This window comes from Haemorhous mexicanus, chromosome 3 (assembly GCF_027477595.1).
Source record: "Haemorhous mexicanus isolate bHaeMex1 chromosome 3, bHaeMex1.pri, whole genome shotgun sequence".
In the NCBI taxonomy this organism is placed as follows: Eukaryota; Metazoa; Chordata; class Aves; order Passeriformes; family Fringillidae; genus Haemorhous; species Haemorhous mexicanus.
This window is the reverse complement of record NC_082343.1, coordinates 26,221,638-26,242,455: the sequence shown is the minus strand read 5'-3', so window position 1 is coordinate 26,242,455 and position 20,818 is coordinate 26,221,638. Positions and strand designations below refer to the sequence as shown.

General features: G+C 40.7%; 1 long non-coding RNA gene across 1 annotated transcript in view; it reads right to left on the bottom strand.

The window, feature by feature from the left end:
* Nucleotides 1-714: 714 nt before the first annotated feature.
* The window catches only part of LOC132325775 (uncharacterized), a 191,158-nt gene continuing 171,054 nt past the window's right edge, over nucleotides 715-20,818 (bottom strand). Inside the window, exons 2-3 of the long non-coding RNA XR_009486011.1 lie at nucleotides 9,096-9,150; nucleotides 715-857 (exon numbers count right to left, since the gene is read on the bottom strand). This is a non-coding gene — a long non-coding RNA (uncharacterized LOC132325775). The remainder of the gene's footprint in view (nucleotides 858-9,095; nucleotides 9,151-20,818) is intronic.

Genomic DNA, 20,818 nt, shown 5'->3' with positions numbered 1-20,818 from the left:
TGCAAGTACATTAGTTCAGCTAATTTTGTATATGTGCTTTACAATACTTACTGGCTCTGTTTGATTTCTTCAGACTGTGGTTAAGGAATTCTTTTGACTTGCAATGGTCACCTCAAGCAAAACTTTTGGGATTACATGTGGGAGTTTTCAAGCAATCCCAGCAAGGCTTCTGTTCAAAAAAATATTGCCTAAATAGATCATTAGCTAGATTATGCAGTAAGAATACCCACAAGACATAATTAAAGCAAAAAAATACAACAGTTCACCGTGCCCAGAAGGAGTATCTGAAGTGCTTCTGACTGAATTTAAAGATTTAAACAATCTAAGTAATTTCTGCACAGAGAAGGTGGTACACTGGTCAAATAACTTGTGGCAGATAGTTTGCTGAAGGGCAGCTTAGAGAAATATAAAACTCAGCTGCAACTGGGGCTAGGGCTGTTGTTTAGTTTTTTGGTTTTTTTTTTAAGTGTGATTAGCCTTCCAGAATGACCAGTTCCTGAGATATTCTGCTAAGGAAAGATAAAAAAGGTAAAAAAAAAAAAAAACACACAAAAAACCCAACAAAACAGAAAACAAACCAGGAAAAAACAGTTGTTTCATTTGCATTTCTTAGACTACTTTGAAGCATCTGTTGCCCAGAAAAGATAAGACAGGGCATTATGGAATTTTTCCCCATCTTTCCCATCTTTCATGCTAACATATGAAAAAAAGAGAAACAAATACATTTTCTGTAAAGGCATACCAATCTTCCTTGTGGACTGCTGTAGAGGTCCTAGTTGTTGGTTAACAGCCTCTTTCAGCAAAGACAACACAGCAGCTTGGATGGGCAACTGAGATGGCAAAAGCTCAGTAGTAATCTATAGGAAGAAAGAAAAAGTTTTTCACAGATTCTGAAATTACATGCCTATCAGTAATTCTAAGTACACAGGAAAGGTTACTGCACCAGGGATTCATATATTTATCAGTTAATCTGTCCCAAAGCCATGGAAGGTAATTAATGAAAAAGATAGTCAGGCATGGCTTCAGGCAGTAATTCAATATTACTCTAAATCTCTGCATGAGCAAACCTGTGAAGCAAGGAGGAAATGCATACTGTACAAGGACACTTGGGTTCTGAAATGTGATCCCCTGTGGAGTTTTCAGATGAAGCACTTTTCCAGTGATTAACTCAGTACATTTGAATTTCATTATTTAATGTTTTAGGTGACTGGTTATTTGTGGTGCACTGAGAGGAAAACAAGTTTTCCATGAATAAAATCAGAGCAAAAGGCAGATAACAACTAAGCCATCTCAGGCCATTCAAATTCCCATCTCTCCTTGCTGAGCTAGTAGGACATTCAGTGTGTGTTCTTACAGTTGGTTTTTTTATTTTAATAATTATGCCATGTTTTTCTTATATTCTGGTGGCAAAAGATCCATGCTAAGATACATGGAACTTCTTTTCCAGGAACTTCTTTTCCATACTGGTAGACACTCTCCCACAGAATTCATTAAGAATCAGCAGAGAGAACCATTTGGGCTTTTCAGAATTTTTCAGAGTGCTCTGGAAATGCCCCAGTTACACCAGTGGCACTGCAATCTTCTGCTCCAGGGCCCTGCATGCTGAGTGCAGCCAGGCAGGTGAGCTCTCATCATTTTTCTAAAAGATGGGATGCCTCAAAGCTGCCTCCCAGGTGAGGCAAGGAGTATGGTTGGCACACACCTCTCCAGGATTTGGAGACAGGCAGGGTTATTTAACTCTCTGCCCATTTATTCCTAAGCAAGAATCAGCTGAGACAATCTGAGGTGTGCTTCCAATTAAAAGATCTCTGCAGAGAAGCCCACTGGATGTGTACATCCTTTGCCAATAAAATGATTTGTTCTGCCATACTTCTTTGGAAATAAAATACTAATTATTGAATAATGAGACTGGAAATCCAGCAAAAAAATTCAGATGTTTAGATTAGAAATTAAATCAAATTTCAGAGCTTTGAAACTGTCCCTTTACTGCAGCATAAGTCTCCCTGCTAAACTCACTGGGCTCTAAATTTTGTGGGATACACCCCATCAGAAAGTGGTATTTTAAGCCTGTTTATGTTCTTTTAGTTCAAGAGTATTTTCATGGGCTGCCTTTCTCTGTTAGAGATCAAAGACAGAATTCAGACTGCACTGACAAACTCAATTCTGGATTACATATGGATATGAAGTGGTGTTTCTGTACCATGAAATTTTTTCATCTTTCAGGGAAAATCTTTTCCTGTTTCCTGTTGGGATGAAAAAGAAGGCCTTAAAAGTTTTATGCAAAAACCCAAAAACTCAGGAGAGACTCAGGATGCAGTCCCAGTTAAAAACCTGGTGGTCAGTGCTCTCATCTGTTTGATTTGGACTAAAGACTTGACTGTTTCCACAGATGAGGGAACATGGATAAATAAAGGACTTCTGAAATCTCTATCAGCAGAAATTCTGTTCTAGAACAGAAAAGTCCTGGTAAAAGTCTAATCAAAATCATAGCATATATATATATATATATATATATATATATATAAATACATGAAGGAAATGAAGGATGAATTCAATCAAATGGTGCCAGTTTTCATCATTCCCCTTACCAGAAGCAAAACAGACATCCACTACAGATGATGAGACACTTGAAAACAAAATAAAACAAAGGAAAACCCCCTCAAACCCAGAAAGGCAGCAGCTACACCTATTTCTACCTCTACTTCTGGTATTCTGATCTGCAATACCCTTGACTTCCTAGATTAATAAATTGCCAGGCAGTAATGATTACATTCTCAAATATTATATACAAAGGCTTTCAGATTTGGGGCATGAACATTTCAAAGCATTCTCAACTTAACTAAACACTTTCAAAGTTTGGTACTTAAACAAACAAAAAAATATCTGCCTTTCTGACCTTAACTCCCCAGAAGGTCAGGACTGGAGCAGCACCTCTGCCCTCCACTGAAAGCCCCAACAGAAAGCCCCTACCTGAGGCTGGTTTGCCCCCAGGGCAGCACCACAGAGGTGCCTCTGTGGGATACTGGTACCCAAGGAGATGAAGGTGAGGCAGCTCTAGACAGTAAGGCCCTCTCAAGAGCTGCATCTGTGTTTAACAAGGTGGTGCAGAGCAATGTGTTTGCTTTCTGCACTGCCAGGGCTGTCCCAGGGATCCTGATATCCATGTGGAGCCCCAGGGCAGGCTCAGCTGTGCCCAAGGCAGGAGTGCAGCAGAAGCTCTTTGCATGGAGGGCACTCATCTCATCTTGGCAACAAGGGCTGGGAAAGCTCGTTCCATCTACATTGTGCTGAGAGTTGGCATCTGTCACAAGGACTAGATGGTGACTTTTGAATGGCAAAAGATATACCTGGAGTGTTGAAACCTTTGAGATGCTCTGACAGTTCCATTTATTTCATTTTGAAAAACCTTTATTTAGATACGTATACAATAATATACAGCAAGACTTCTATTTTTTTTTTTTTTTTCATGAAAGCCTAGATATGGCACCATGAATCTAAGGCCCTAGGACTTATTCCAGAGCTGGAAACACTGAGCAGAACCTTTTTTTTTAATATTCAAGTGATGACCAATGTCACTCTGTACCATTCAAACTCTAAATAAGACTCATCATAATTTAAACAGAAAATTCATTAAAAGTACTGCTACAATTTTAATAAAGATATTGTTTTAATAAAAAAAGCTAAATGTCAGAGTGTAACTATTGTGATGACTGTACAGTTTCCACATTATAAATAAAATACATGTGTTTTTGAACAAAGACTAGAGCATGCTTCACATATTTCTTCTGTTGTTGCCTAACATATCTGGAATATATTAGAAGTCCTATTCAGCTGTAACTCAAGCAATGCACACAAGCCATGAAATACACACTTTGTACAGAGGACCACTGTGCACTCAGCATCACTTTTTTAAAGGGACACAATTGCTGTGTGAGTGACCCAGAACCCAGAACAGACACACCAAGTTGCATGTTCAACTCCTGCATTAGGTGAGAATTCCTCTCCAAAATTCAACTTTCCAGGCTGAGTTCTCATTCCAAATACTCTCCTTAAAGAGGAAGGTTTGCTACCAGCAGAGTTTGCTTTTACGATTCTGTTCTGACAGCTTTACTCAACCCGAGGTTAATGGCACAAAACTGGAAAGACAGAATTCCTTTAAAATAATGACAGTAAGTTTCCCTTGTTCACAGGCTGTTCATTCATACCCTTCCCAGGCAATGACAAAGATTCCGTTGATTTTTGCAGTGACAAACCACTGCCCACATGAAACACAGGTTTTGACCCCATCTTTAGAATTCATATATATTCTTGGAGTTACATACTTCTCAATAAATCTTTGGAAAGCAGGCTGTATCAAACTACAGAAAAATGTCTGTATTTATCTCTCTGAGGAAATCACTTAGATGCACAGAGAAGCACAAGACTGTAGGGATTTGCTTATTTGCACACGGAACTGTTTGTCCTCCAATTCAATTCACAAACAAATCACAAATCTAAAAGGCAGTGAGATAGCAATGGGATTAATCATATCTTGTTTATCTTTAGTGCATCCTGGGAACACAGATCAGCAACACATTCCCCTTTAGGCTTCATTCAGCCTCCTTCAAAAAACAATGAAAGATGCCAAAGACTTCAGTGGTGACTTGAAATTGGACATATGATTTCTGAGATGCAGCTAAGAAGTCAGGGATTCAGATAGGGTTTGTTTCTAAAATAATTATTTGTACTAAATAAAATCTCACTTTCACTGTGTTTAAGCTAAGAACACCTTCAGTGTTCAGTCCTAGGGGACTGTTTGTACTTGATCAGAACAATCCATGTACTCACAAAAAAGATGTAGTAGAGAATAATTCCCTGATTTTTATCAAGAAGTAAGAATACAACTGCTGCAGACTTTGCAAGTCTGACACAAACATTTATTTGTTTCTTTCAAGAATTTTATTACTTCCTTGCTCTTTAACTGCATGTTTCTTTAAAAAGGGGGGCAAACACTAAAGTGCTTTTGTAATAACTGCAAACTTTAACATTAAAATTGCAGAAACAATCCATTTTTAATAAGTCTGTCTTGGTAACCTTGTATTTTGACCCAGGGTGAAAGGTGAAGATTAAATCTCTTCCACCTTTCTGAATGCAGCTGCTGTGCACACAGACTTTAATTGATGTGAGCCTCAGCTTTGTAACCCAAGCCCATCTCCCGCCTGCAGCACTGAAAACGTGCGATTCAAGGCTCAGTTACTGCTGATAGCAGGGCCCTCTCAGCTGACGGTGTGGACAGGAGAATAAAGTCTTTGTCACTATCTGTTCTCCATCAGAGTGACTTTTTTCTTCTTCATAACTCCAGTATTCAGGTCAGGCCTATAATGGTGGCCTCTCAGCAAGCCACGATTTGAAGTGAAGCAAACTGAAAAATGAGACAAACAACCCCTGGGTGAGCACAGTGGGGATGCTGAGCAGAGACCCACCTGACACACCCTGGGCAGCATGTGTATGAGTTTCTGGGGGAAGAGGGTTTTGGACAAACCTAACACTTTTTTCCTTCAATTCTCTTTTGCACCTGACTGAAAGCAAAGATATCCCAAATTCCTTCTTTTTCTCCCTTAGTACAAATACCTGTACATTAGGGATGATGCTGGCAGCCTTGGAATCCTGGCAGCTCTAGCAAAGTAACTCTTTAGCTTTTTCAACCATAGCCTTGACTGCTTGAACAACATTAGTACTCTGAGTGCTGGCCTAGAAATGTCTCTCTGAAATCAGGGACCAAATCAAGACACAATAATAGAAACTGACAAAACAGGTAAGGTTACTCGAGCCTTTTTTAAACTTAAACCACATCTTCTCATATGCAAGAGTATCTAAAAGCAGCAGGAGTTAGTCAAAACCATTTTGAAAGTCTGACTTAAGTTTGAATAAACTATGCTTACATGAGGGTCTAGTCCCAAAGCAGCATCTCTAACACATGGCAACCAAACACGCTTGCTGAGTTTAGATGGAAGACCAATATGTCCTACACACATTGGACTTATTACCTCACAATGAGAAGAAATTGATTTTTTTTTAATGTGTACTGGCAAACATGAAAATTATACAAAAATATTTCCACAACAGCACATTCAACTTTTAGACAGGAGAATTTAAACTTCAGATGTAATATATATGCATGATATAAACAATCTGCATTGTTTGCACTCGAAAAAGACAGAATTGGGGGGGAAAAAAAAAAAAAGGACCCTAAAGCCATGCAGTAGAACCAAAGAACAGCATGTGCTTCCAGTCTACTTTTCCAAGTCATATCTTTCTGGCAGGTCAACTTATTTAAGAGAAACTTGGCTTCTATCACTTTGTGATTTTAATTCCAGCATTTGGCAAAATTTAATTTTCTAATCACTGGCTGAGTTAAGAGGTCCAAATAACAAAAGTGAGGACTTTTGCCTACCTCCTGCCAGGGCCAGGTGACAGCAGTGGGTCTGCTCGGGGGTTTCCAGAACACCCGACTCTCTGTGTAGCTAGACAGCGTCACGTTTAAAGGCCAGTGTAGTATAAACTATGCTTGAACTAGGGGACATTTCTGAGGACTCTCAAACCACTCCAGTAATCCCCTGAGACTCCAAATGCTTTCACAGAGCAGCATTTCCAAAGGATCACCAAATGCTCTGAGGCTTAGTGCAGGCAGTTCAGAGAGTGACTGCTTTTTTCCCCCCTCACTGTGAACAGAACCATTTTAATGTGAGAATTACAAGCGTTTTAAGATTAATCACTCTCCAATTATGCCTTATTATTCATTATACATCTCAAAAGAGAAAAAAATAAAACTGAACTTCAGAGGTCTGAGTGTTAAAGTCATGAGACAAGAAAATGAAGATGCCTAAGGATGCTGAGCTTGTGCTAAATACTGCTGGATTCAGCAATGTTTTTAAGGGCCCCAGGCAATCAGTTTGGTCATTGACTTTGTTAATACTTGCCTCTTCTTTGGACAGTGGCAGGAGCTGTGTCACTTAGGAACCTGAAAGACCTCAGACAAATGTCTGTGAAACAGTGATGGAGTGTTTGTAAACCTTCATTCCCATGCTGGCAGGTATGTACCAGCACCAGCTTGCAGGCACAGCTGGAGCCTGGCCTCTCCCTGCTGTCCGCTGCTAGTTTAGATGGTCATAATTATGACATCAAAGTTATCACTCCATGAGAAAATATTTCTTTTTCAAAGGCTGTGGCATTTTGTGTACAACAATTATTCCTGTAGCCTCCTCAGAGTCTGATCAATGCCTGATTTTAGATGGCACAGATTGGATTTCTTTTAAAGGCAGAAAAATATCTTTCTAGGGGGCTTTCTAAGAAGAGTTATATGAAATATAACATACTGTATGAGCTAATTCCAAATGACTTGCTAATTAAGCACCAAGTCATTTGTTAATAGAAGTAATTACAGAGGGTTCAAGAGACCTTGAATCATATTATTATTCACAGCCTGAAATCTGCCATCCTGTTATGTTATGAAATTGATGACATATTGTCTACAGAGGCCAGAGATGGAGGTGAAGTGACAAACTTAACACCACTAACCTAGTCCTAAATTGCCTCCTGAGTCATCACCAGCATCAGCTAGTATCTCAATAAGGACAGAAGAAAAAGATAAAAACAAACTCACTAGGAATATTTTAAGACAAAATCTAATTCAGGAAATAGGCTAAGGTTGTGGGACATTAATATGTTGACTCAGGGTTAAAGGCAGCCAGGTACTGAAAAATAATTATGTACCTGTAGGGTATAATATGATCCATTTGTCAGAGAAGTTTTGCATTTGAAGCCATAGCCCACTACAGTGCTGTTGTGGGCCACAAACTAGCTTTATTCAGACCAAGAGCTCCTTATCCCTTTTCTTTTCCTAGAGATGTAATATGCTACAGGACAGGATTTAATTCACAAAGGTCCTAAATAAATGAGGTCCATAAAAGCAGAAGGAATCAACTCACTCCTTTCTCTCCATTCCTTACACTAAAAGGGCAGCTTCTTGTTTATCCCACAGGAAAGGAAGGAAAAAATCATTGAGAAAAAAAACCCATAAATTGACCCACCATCTTTTTTACTACAGAAATACTGATTTAAATGAGGAGGTGGAAGTGTTTTTACAATTCTACTTGTAATAACTGCAGTAAATTGAGCCTTGCCTTAGTTTCCATCGTCTTGCTCAATACCATTTCTCTGTATAAGGAGATCCAGCAAGGTTCACCATCAGTTTGTATATGGGCCCTACATGTTACTGAAGAGAAAAATCCCACATGACTTAAATATAATTTTTTTACTATACCTGCTCCTCTGTTGGTTTATTTGTCTGTGAAAAGGTGAATTGTTCTTGTACTACAGATGGTTTTGAGCAGTCCACATCACCTCTGAACACCAAGGGTTCTGTCAAAGCACTGGTATAATGAGACAGCTGTTAGCACACAGAACATTGGTCTTGTTTTCTCCAAAGTTCTGAGCCCTTTCTCTAAGTTTGCTCCACTGTCTGTACATCAGAAGGAAAAAGCATTGCTGGCCAGGGTACCCTTAAGGAGCTTATGACCCTAGCATTTCTCAGAGCAGCAGACTGTGCCACCTTCCAGTCACTTCTGTTGTGCACAGCTTACAGACAGGAGCATTGGACCTTGCTGCTCACACGTGGTACCTTTGCAACAGCAAGGGCAGGGGATAGTGAGAAAAGAGGGAGAGTGCCAAGTGCCATCCTCCCAGCTGCTTCACCACACCTGCTGGCAAGGTCAGGCTGGTAGGACAAGAGACTTCTTCAAGGCTTGAGCAACAAGCAGGGTGATAAAGACATTTTGGACAGAGACTTCCACTGAGGTGACATGGAAGCAAGTGTAGAAGAAATTGCCAAGGGGAAGGTTAATTATGCGTCTTAGGGAGCTGTTATTGGGCTTGATAGGCTAGAAGCAGAATTTGAGGTCCTTCCAACCCATTAAACAATGTCTTCCCAAGAAGGCCTAATTGAATAAGATTTGAGATTAGTATTGGAGAATCTTCTGCTGGACCTTACTGCCTCACACATCCTATGAGGGGTCAAAAGGACTCAAAAGAAGACAACTGCAATCAAGGGCACTTACTAATGACTGGAGTAGCAGAAGTAGATCATGAGGCTTGAGTGGGATTCTCAGGTACCTAAGGAAAAAAAAAAGAAAGTTTTACTTTAATTTGCAGATTCAGAGTTACTTTTGAGGCAGATAGAAACAATTACATAGCCTCTTTTCCCAGGAACAAAAAATTGTCACTGAATAAAAAAAAGGAAATAAATGCAATGTAAAGACCAGATGTTATCCATAAATGTGGCTCTGTATGATTTAAAATCTCTCGGTTTAACCTAATAAAAAGCACTTCTCAGAATTTCTTAACCCTGAGATAAAACATGTGTGATACAGAATGTGGAAACTCCCAACCAATAAACATCAATAAATTTCTGCTATCAGATTCATTTGGCTACATAATTATTTGCCATACAATACAGAGTGAAAGACACTCTTTATTCATCCCATGGACCCAGTCCGCAGAGTCATTTAAATGCTTGTCTCTCAGTGGGAGTTGTCTGTCTAAAGTAGTTTTGAGGGTCTGGGCTACAGCTCTCAGCTCTTCATTGACTTAAAAAATGTGGTGTGGCTGCTTTGTGCAGAAAGGGACTTTAACCCAAAACAGCATCTTTGTAAGAGGATTAGAAAAATTCCATTCTTTTAATGACTGGCTAGATGTTTGCTCTCCTTTACTTAATACTCTTTGTCTGTTATTCTTAATTATCAACATAAATGCTTTCAACCAATGTTGTAAGTAATCTGTCATTTTATCCAAGTTTTTGTTGAATGGTTCTTTTGAAATGATCTGATTATTGATTTCTTTAGGAGACCATTCAGCTAAATCCCCATGCCTGCCCACATAACAGCCCCTCTGCTGCTTTTGGGAGGTTCCTCTAAGACTCCTGGTGGGTTTAGCTTAGTGCTAGCCCAGGCAAATCAGGAACTTCACTGGATGGTAAAGATGTGCTTAGGACTGCCAGTAAATACTGGCACAAAACCTGTTTCTAAATGCCATTAATAATACCTGGCAATTTGTGCCACCTTTTTTTCCCCAACATCAATGTTTTCACAGGGCCCTCATAAAGATGGAAACTTTCCCCCCCAAAATCTCATATACCAATCAACTCCCTTGGATCCTAAGTAACTTAAAACTAATATTGGAGACATCAGCAATGAATATAACTCCTTAAAAAATCCTGGCTGAGGACTAAATTTCACACCACCAATATAGTCCTATGTTACAGGATACTGTGTGATAACAGGCCTTTTAAAACAGCCAAGATACATTTTGTAATTTAGAAAATTACTCTGAGGAACCATTTGTCAGTTTAATGAAAATCTGAAACTACAGGTTTGTATAATAGAATTATTTGTAATGGCTCTGCTGGAATGATTTCTTTCAGGTGGGTTATTTGAAGGATTGAAAGAGGGATTTCACAGCTGAAAGAAAGAAAGGATTTATCCTAAGACCCATGTAAGCAAAACACGTTTAAATTTCATAATACAGTGCCTTTGACTCTGTGGGACTATTGTTTTCACATGTCTTGAGATGCAGGAGATACTTCTATTCACAAGTCTATTCAAGAATATATTGAAAGAATTCCATGCCCTCCTAATGCAGGTGTTCATCACCCACAGAGGACAAAGTGCATTTACTTATTACATTGTGACCTTATAGAGTTACAAGGAGTTACAAGGGGCTGTGTCACATCCCTGCCAAGACAGAGCTATACAGTACAGAGAAAACCTGTTCCTGAGACAGAGGAAAAACTCAGGCCTCAGAAAGGTGAGATGGATGCAAAAAAAATTTATAAAAAAACCCCCACATAACTCAGAGTAACAACATGGTCATCCAGAAAGCTGCCAAGAATCATCAGTCTCTAAATTTAAAACATAATTTCACAACAGGGGTGGTGACCTTATGGGAGAAAAGGAGTCTTGACAAACCCCATGTGTAAGTTTGCTGCTTAAGCCCTCAAACAGCATTGTTAGTAGCAGCACCCCACAGTGTTCATTGCTCAATGTTGACTTCAGAGCACAATGGGTGTGTGCATGGTGGTGGGGGGCATTTACAATACTTTGGGTTGGGGCTCCCTCTACCCATGTGATCATTTCCCTTCAGTCCTTCAAAGGGAAGGTAATTTCCATTCCTCATTTTATTTCTTTCACTGCAGTTGGAATGGTTTTGTCACCCATTTGGCAGGGAATAAAAACATTCTATTCTGACAGTCCAGGAACATCCCAGTGCCAGGTCCATGTTAACAACAGGCTACAAAAAGTCTTATGAAGCAAAACATAATTATGAAGCACTAAAACAGAAGAGTTCAATTCCACACAGCTTCTGCTCTCACCAGCAACTTCTTGGCCAGTGAGCTGTGCCTGTAGCTGGAGAGTGGCACTTAACAGACAGGAACAAATTATATGGGCACAGATGCAGCAGCACATCTGATGCACTGAGGAGAGGAGCAGGTGGGATGGTGGTCCCAGAGCTCTGACCGGAATTGCAGCAAGTAAGCAGCAACAGTAGGGAGAGTGACATGTGTAAAGGGTGAGAGGCAGCACGGTTTGACATCTTTGCCATAAGGGCTGGCTGGGCCAAGTGACAGCTCATATCCTGGCCTCTCACAGCTGCAGTTACCATATTGTACCCATTCTTCCCCTAAAATACTGCTGACTAGTCAATATGCTAACGCTGCTCTTTGGTTTCATGGCAAGAAGTACTTTTTAGTGCACAGACTACCAAAGGAAATTAAAATACAAGTTCTGCTATTGTTATGGGCCTAATTCCCTACCCCTTGGATAAAACCTTCTCCACGTTACAGACTTTGATTGTACTATACAAATATATTTTCAGGATGTGCCGTGTTGCTCTCTGGCCTGTTGTAATGAAAGTGCCAATGTGTAAAGTAAGGTGTTTACTTGCCTTCTGCTACTTGGGCTGTAATTTTCTCTAGGGGGAAAAAAAGATTAAACCACATTTCTGAGCTAGAAATCTAAAGTGCTATTATGGTCACAGCCATAGCAACACTAGAACTATAAGAAATGTAACCACCTCTAGTATATGATTTAAAATAAAAACATAATTATCATACTCTTCTGGTAGCTAGGTAGAAAATTATGCATTGCATTTGTGCCAATTGTAATTCTACACAATTTGTTCCAAATCTGTTACTTGACAAGAGTGGGAAAGCACAACCAGTGGCTGGTATGCAAGGGAGTGTCTTGGGAACTGCCATAAGGTAAATAGATGTCAGTGAGTCCCTGGCCCCAAAGGCCACTCTGCAGAAGCTGAGCAGTGTTAAACACAGTGCACTTGCCAACCTGCAAGCCACCTGCAACTTCCTCCCTCTGAAACAAACAGCAGTGCTCAACTGCATGGAAAGTATGTTTATGCACAACCTGTTTTCCCAGAAGGGTACAAAATACTGATTTGGAGCAGCTTAACAATAAAGCAATGATAACAATAGGACATTATCCTCCTTAGCACAGCTCTGCAGCTAGAGAGTGCATTTTTGGTTCAGCTGCCTTCTATAGGAAAAAAAGGTTGCCTCTTAGATTACAATTTACCTTGTATTACTTTGTTTATAACATTTCTCCACCCTCCATGCCACCCAGAGTGAAAGAGAGTTCATGACACTTTTGATGTGTATTTTACAAAGAGTGCATTTCAAATAAGCCTGGGAGGTTAACTCAAGATCCTTTAATCCCAGCATATATCTTTGTTAAGGAAACATAGACCAAACCATTGAAAACCCCAGCCAGAAAACAGGTCTGGGTAAATCCCTCACCCTGGAGGGAAAAAAAATAAAAAAGAAAAAAAAAAAAAAGAAAAAGCCATCTCAGACCAAATTTAGTGATGTATATTTGGATTCTTTCTGCAAAAAAACCCTTGGAGGCAACAGGGGCTGTGGCTCTCCTGCCCCAGCCCCAGCAGCAGCCTGGCACAGCAGAAGAGAATGCTGTGCCCTCACAGGTTTGCAGAGCTTTGTGGGTGCCTTGGGTGACCTCCCCAGCTCCCTTCTGTCCCCAACAAGCTCCTGGCATGCTGCCTTGCAGAGGAGGCCGTGGGATTTTGGGAACAGCACAAGGTCTGACAGCAGAGCATCCCACACCCCTCAGGCAACTCTCTGACAGGAAAACTTGCAATGATGAGCAGGTATCTATGATCAGGAGTGACTGAAGTCAATTAGCCTGTCCCTCATCCCTGTTTTTTTGTACTATACTGTTTTTTCCCTTAAAGGACACCAATATTTATGCATGTGAGTAGGTGCTGCCCTAGGTTGATGTTGACCCTAAGCCCTGGAAAAACAATCCATTTTGATACAAATGACCTCCCTTACCTTCACTGACAGCTAAATGCATGTCTTCTATTCATGAAGTGAAAATGACTGGGCTAATGGGCTGGCACCATTGTGTCTCTGTCTGAAGAAGGATTTTTGGAGCCACCACACAGCCTAGTCCAGTTAAAATGCTCCCCAAGACCTTTTGAAACCTCAGTATCTCCTCCTTCTGTATTTGCCTCTACTTTGGAACCATCAGTCCGAGGGAAGAGCAGGGCATAACTGCACAGCAATCTGGAATGTTTTGAACTTCCAGTTTAGTTATTCTGCAATGTTTTTTACTGAAGTACCATAAATAGTATGGTACTTTTAACTAAAGTACCATAAACTACATAGTTTTCAGTAGTTTTCTCTACTGAAACTAGTAGTGGACAATGCATGTGAATAAACACCTTCTCATACAAAGGACCACATAAAATTATGTTCAGCTTTGGGAAAAGAGGAGAGTTTTCTCTGTTTGACAAAAATGAAAAAAAATTTATTTGGGGGAATGAAGAAGAGGAAACTTTCTGGCTGTTTTTAACCAAAACCTAAAGCATTTCAACAGAAATATCACCTTACACATAGAAATATTTCTGTAGACTTATCCAAACCCAGTTTTACTATCATTGATTTGTGATTTTTTTCCCCCTTGCATGGTCTTGCTCATTTTTCTCTGAACTGTAGTGAGAAGACACTTCTGTTAAATATGCCACAAGCCAGAATTGGATGTAGTGATCCAGCACAACCAAACTAACATTTCATAAAAAGGTTTTCAAGTCTTTTTAATAAAGACCGTTTCTAAGCAAAAACATTTCTTTTTGTTCTTTTATGTTAGCCTGGAAAGAAAACCAACACAGAGAAAGCAGTAAATAAAACAAGCAGTATATAAAATATGACAAAATAGATGGTAGAGGAATTTATCCTCTTTTGGAAAATGAGCTCAGCTAAAGTAAACTGCAGTCTCTACAGGCTAAAATACTTGAATTCCTAGAAATATTTGCGTGCCTAGAGGTAAGCTCTTATCCTCTGCACAAATGATATTCTCTCAAGATAAGATAGTAAATGCTCAGTATAGCTTTTGTGAATTGCTGATTCAATCTTTGATTAATTAAAATGTTTTAGCAATTTAATTTATATTTCATTGGAAATGCAGCTTGCTCTTTTTACACTTTGTTTCCCCTGAGAAATGTCACTGGTTTGCTGTGACTTATCCTTTTTGTTTTCAGGACACAATTTCTAATGAGTTTTTCTTTCCAGTAACTTTGCATTATCACTATTTTGTGGTTTTCCAGAGCTGATGGGAAGTGTTTACAGTAAAGAAATACTACCCACTTAAAGCAGCTTTGTCTGTCTGGAGGTTGTGCACTGCACCCTGTTACACTGAACCCTGAAGGTTAGCAAGGGCCAGACTCCTTGCAGGAGCCAGGAAACCCAGGAGCAGCTCAGGGTGATGATTTCTGGCACCTTGTCCTCCTGCCAGGTGTGTAGCAGAGAAAAAAGCCATAATAACTTTCTCAGGGTTGCAGATTACTAGCTGCAGTTTGCCAGAAGCATTTACTAATGGCATCACAGTTTCTCCCATAAACTGACTTAACCTGCCTGCCACACAGCTTACAGGAAGGACTCGGAAATTCCAAACTCCAGAAATATACAGTGGGGCAGAGGATCTCAGTTTCAAAATTCAGTAACAGCAACAAACATGGACCTCAAAAATCTCACCTAGAATAAGAGCTTTCATTCCCCTCCCTCCTCAGCCCTGGCTCAGCCGTTGGCAGAACACATACTTGGGGAAAAGCAAGTAAAATCAAAATACCAAAAGCCCCAGAAAGGCTTATTCAGAGATCTGTTCTTCCCTGTTGCCAAATAGCCAGTTTTAGGAATGAAGCACAGTGGTGACACCAAGTTGAGGATTTTTGGACCCACATCAAAAACAACTGAAGGAGCCACTTAGGACAGGATAGCACCATAAAGGAGAAGCAGCAGAGGCAGAGAGTGGACTATGCAATTTTGATATTAGTGTGATTTTGACAGCCATTTGCACAAAATTGCATGAATTTTCTTTGGTACAGCACCACTGGAGAGATGGCTCTCTGATAAGTTGGGATGGCTTAAAAAGACTAAAAAAAAAATTGAAATTATTGCATCTCTTGCCACGGCACCTGAATGTTTTCTACATTTGTAGGCATGCCATGGTCTAGGCTCCAATGTCCGTGGTCTGTGGACCTGTTCTGGGTCACACAGGTCCTATGTGTGTTGGACAGCACTGTGCATACACCACTCAGCAGCTGAGAAAATCCTACTGGAAATGAGCCTTTGCAATATCTGAGCAGAACCCCTCAACCCCTGAATCATTGGATCCCCACCCTCGATTTCATATAGTGCTTGGGGTTCAATAAACCTCCTTTCGTAGGAAAAAATGTTCTCAAAAGTCCAATACCCACGACTAAACCCAGAGCTTTCAACACAGCACTTGCCAGGAGCATTTGCTTTTCTTCATTATTACTGTGCCTCTACATTCAACTGGAGGTCTGTGTGTGGCCTTCATCTAAATTCTGCCTTTAAGGATGAAAAAGAGAATTTTAAATATTTGTTAGTTAAGGGCCCCCACTGCCTTTTAAAAACATAAATACACATATCCTCTGAAGAAAAATGACAAATTCATGTTTGCATCACTGATTTTCCTTCCCGCTGCGTCCCCTCTCCCCCAGTCCTTCAAGGAATATTGTCTAAATACTCTCCAAGGGTTTTCCCTGCTCCTGGCATGCATATGAATCTCCTATTACTGTCAGTGAGAGTTATGTCTGCATATCATAAGAAGAATAGATAGCTAAATAATTCATTAGACCCTACACATAAGTATGTTTTCCTTGATGAGCAGTTACTATCAACATTTGTGGAAAGGTCCATTTCTAAATATTTTTAAAAACTGACCAAGTGTTTCAGTTGTTAAGACTCTGCTTACAATGTAAGTGATTTAAAGCAGAGAAGTGTGGGCAGCACAGATTCCTGAAGATTTTCTACAGCAGCATCACTTACTGATGCTGACACAGGAAAAATATGGGGGAAAAGGCAATCAATGGGGCTACATTTTTGACTTGCCTTACTTCATTAATATTTGAAAACAAGTAAGTCTGGTTTGCCCCAGGGATTGGTAATAGGATACAAGCCTTTCACCTCTAGGTCAGCAGTTCAAAGCCAACTTTGGGCAGTACTGACTGAGAGTCATTACTATCTATCCAAGCACTCTTCAAGAGTATATGTAAAATAAGTTGGTGGTCTCTGTTTATTTCCTAATGGCTAAGGCCCTGATTCAGCAAAGCTCTTAAGCATGTACTTAATGAGAAGCAGATGTTCCAATCCTTTTGAATTTAAACATCTGAATACAGTTAAGCACGTTCTGAGCAGCCTCACCAGCATGAGCAGACCGGAGCATTCACAGAGGAAGGTTTGCTAAATGAGACCCTCAGTGTCAGTTGTTTGTGCACACACAAATAGAGGGAACAAGCAAGTCAGCCCATTTCCCCTTCCCCCAAATAATATTGCCCACATGCTGCACTGTATGCTAATAATGGCACAGCACAAGAATGAGACAATCAGCCACAGAAAAGTTCCCCCTTTCATTCACCCTTACTAATGAGACCAGGTGGGGAAAAAAATGTTTGCATTGCCATTATGAAGCAGAATATAAGGCCACAGAACTGTATTGCCTTTCTTGCTCCCCAGCCCATCAGCTTTCACGAGCATGGAATGTGCTTTAAAAAGGAGTGGAATAGGAACGCGGTGTTTACATAACCTTCCTGCTGCTTATTCATGCATGTGCTGTGCTAAAAAATGTGTGCATATATGAATCCAGTCTGGAAGAATGTGAGCCTCATAACCCAACCACATGCAGTATTTATCTACAGGTAAAGGCCATTCTTTAAAAGTTAAGGCTTTTCTAGAAGGAGGTGGGGGCAACTTACTGGGGAATTAAATGATTTGAGTGCTTATTGGTGCTTGAAAATCATTAGGACTGGCATATGAGTAGAAGTTTTTAAACACTCCTGTTAAAGCCGTCATCTCACTGCTAGATTAAATACCTTCTAAGATTACCAGTGGATCAGATTTGTTTTGCTTCTTTTAAAGAGAATTGTATTCTGGGACTTTTCCCTGGTGTTGCTGCTTATTGTCTAGCACGATCAAGGTCAACTGCTGTGAAACTAAAGCTAGTGTTTCAAACCACAGCAGGCTGAGAAAACCACCATTTCAATACCATGACTGAGTGTTAGTAAGGCAAGTAGAATTTCATCAGCTACAAGTGCTGCTCCCTGTCCCTGAAGACCTCTGAAATGGTGTAAGCTGTGCAGCCCAGTAAGTCCTCTCCCAAGGAAGAGACGGTCCCCCTACTGCTGTCCTTCAGTTGAAATCAGTGGAGTGAATTATATCATGGGCTGAGATCAACATTCAGAGCAGCATTTGGTAAATCTTCTGGCTGGTTTTCGCTTGAATTACAAAGAGATAGCCAGCAATCAAATTGGTTCATAACAAAATGATCACACCCAATTTCCTGCAGCTTAAGCAACAGTTTTCCAAACATCTAATCTCAGAAGATTTCTATCTCACAGTACTTTGGGTAAGGTTTTAATAAACATCCTTTACTAAAATGCATAAAACCGCTGGCCTCTATTAATTTTGCCCATTGCTAGTGGAAAATCAATGTAAAAATTCATAATAAGCAAATCTTTGTCATGACTTAGAACTCCTCAGCCTGCAGGAATTCTCAGAAAACACTTCCTGTAGCACGAATGCTCACTCTTCTTCTGAAGCAATCAAGAAAGGCTATTCCAAAACCTCCTTCTCCAGTTGGTAACAGGATGCTTCATGCTGATCCCTGTTTTGGGACTCTTTAGTACTTTCTTAAGGCTCTCCAATACAATCTCTGAGCTCTTGTGTTTCAAATGCATGCACAGAATTCACCCACTTCTTTCTTTAACTGTAAGCTACCTACAGTTTTGATTATGATAACTATATTACTATACACACATGGTAATTTCAAAAGGAATAATTCCTAAAAAATTTACATAGGCTGGTTTTTGATTGTTTCAAATTCTTAAGTTTTTGTTCTTTGCATCCTGTGATCAACCAGTGGCCCTCACAAAAGACCAACACAGCAGTTAAATAGGACACAAAGTAAGTGCCTGCCACCCTGGCTGAACTAGGAAACAAATCACTATTCAGCCAAGTGATGCTATGGCTCTTCTTTCATTTTGCACAGTTCTGTGCTAGGAGAGCTCCCTAACTTTGTGAACAGAGCTCATGTTTATCTGGGATGCTGTTGTTTTGCTCTCAGGCCAGAGCTCTGCTTCTGCTCCTTTATTCCAGAAACTATTTTGTTTTATTAGTCATAGTAGCCACAGGAGATTACAAGTCCTACCAAGACACACTGATGATAAATAAAGGTTTGGAGCTGCCTTTCCTCGCCCTTTCCCGTTTATGGGAGAGCTTTATCTCCTATGACAGTAACCACCAGGAGAATCAGCTTCACTCCAGTCCTCCAGTCCTATATTGTACGTTCCACTTTCCTGAGAACAAAGAGGAGGTCCTGGCTCATTATTCAAAAACACTGTGACTATAACTCAAAATAGAAAAGAAAGCATAACAATAGGTGCTCAATGAAGGAAACACCTGCTTTTCATTTTCCTGTCGTGTTTAAATGAAGCAAATTAGATAACCTAATTGAGGACAAAACTTTAAATCCAGGTTAGAAATCAGAGCCATGTTACACTGCCTCAGACTGACCAGCAGAGTGAATGTGTGTTTGATTCAATTTAATTTTGGGGGGTTCTTAATTAAATTTAAGAACTTGAATGGAAAATATGCTATTACTTGTCACAGTCCCACAACAGAACTTCTAGCGTCTTGCTGCAAGTGTGTCTCAGCAAAACTCTTTCATTATTTGTATAGCAGAACCACCCCTACACTAGAGGGGGTGACTTGCAGGATAAGGTTTTCTCCTTGGAGGGGTGTGTGGCACGGGGCAGACCTGCAACAGACACCTGAGCAGACACCCTGGGAGAGGCACAGGCACGGTTCTGGCTCTCAGTTTGGTCTAACCAGCTGTGGTCAGCAATAGCCTGCACTGGCTCGATCCACTGACACACGCAAGCAGCTCCCAGGAACAGGCTTAGTTAATCCACACAGCTCTACACTGCTGTGGAGACAGCCTTCAGTAAGATACGAGCCAGATCCTTGTCTCAGGGAATTCCAGCATCCTTAAACACTTAAAATTGTCTAACAATGCCAAAATACCTCAGAGGTCTCAACTTTTAAAACATGAGCAAATAAGACAGATAAAGCCCCAGATGCAAATACATTCAAGTGCACACACAGGGGCCAAGGGGCTGAAGAACAAAGGAGCCACATTTCCATGACTTCCAAGCCAATGCATGGACCACTGGGGCAACCGAGATCTGATGGCATTTCCTCTGAATTCCATCCAGCCCCTACCCCAGAAGCTGGTCACTAGGCTAGGGAAGCAGGGAGAAGCCCATATGCAGGAGGTGCCTCAGCTTGTGGAACAGCACTGGGGGCCCTCTGCAGCTGCTCACAGCTCTGCTGCAACCACAGCAGTGCCATCATAGCCACCAGTGAATTAACACAGCAGCTGGACCACTTGTTTCACCAGCAGCTGTTCCCCACAAGCCATAAGAGGTCCTGCAGTCCCCATGGCTCTGGGATTTGCAGCGTGGCAGAGGCAGGCAGGGATGTGGCTGAAGCCCTGCAGAGCCAGAGGCTGATGCCACTTCCTCAGCAAGGGAGGAGAAAGGGGCAGACTGAAGCACAGCACCATGGACTGGTGCAAACCCCACAGAAACCTCAGTTCTCAGGGGTTGGATGCTGCACAGTGTGAAAGTTGCACATTTATTGGCTAATCCTTTACTGTTCTGTGGTTTAATGTTCTCCATGTTTTCCTTTCTGCTAAGTGGGGATGGGGAAAAAAAATTAGTTTGACTTCAGAGATGTATATTTTTCATGTTTTGGAGGGGACACCCGAAACTGGAAAATCTCCAACTAAAAAAATATATGTGCATCAGTCCCTCCCCTTCCTCATAACTTGGACCATTTTCAAATTTATAATGAAATGTGGAAAACGTTTAAATGTGAGCAGTTTTGCTTTTCATTAGGAATATCTTGAATGACATTAGCTGGGAATAACACAGGTCTGTGTGTTTTTCTTGGAAAGTCAAAATTCATTTACTGCAGACCTTTGAAAACACCTGTGCACTCTCCCATCTCACTCCTTCAGTATCCTCCAAAAGTCTCCAGACCCCAAATTCTTCTTTTGGGTGTTTTCAGCAGGGTTTCTGTGACCCACTTAGAGAGGGACCCCCCCTTTTTGAGGATGTGTGGAGGGTTGGCTGGCATGCAGGAATTCCAGCCAAGGTGTTAAAAAAACATCAAGCC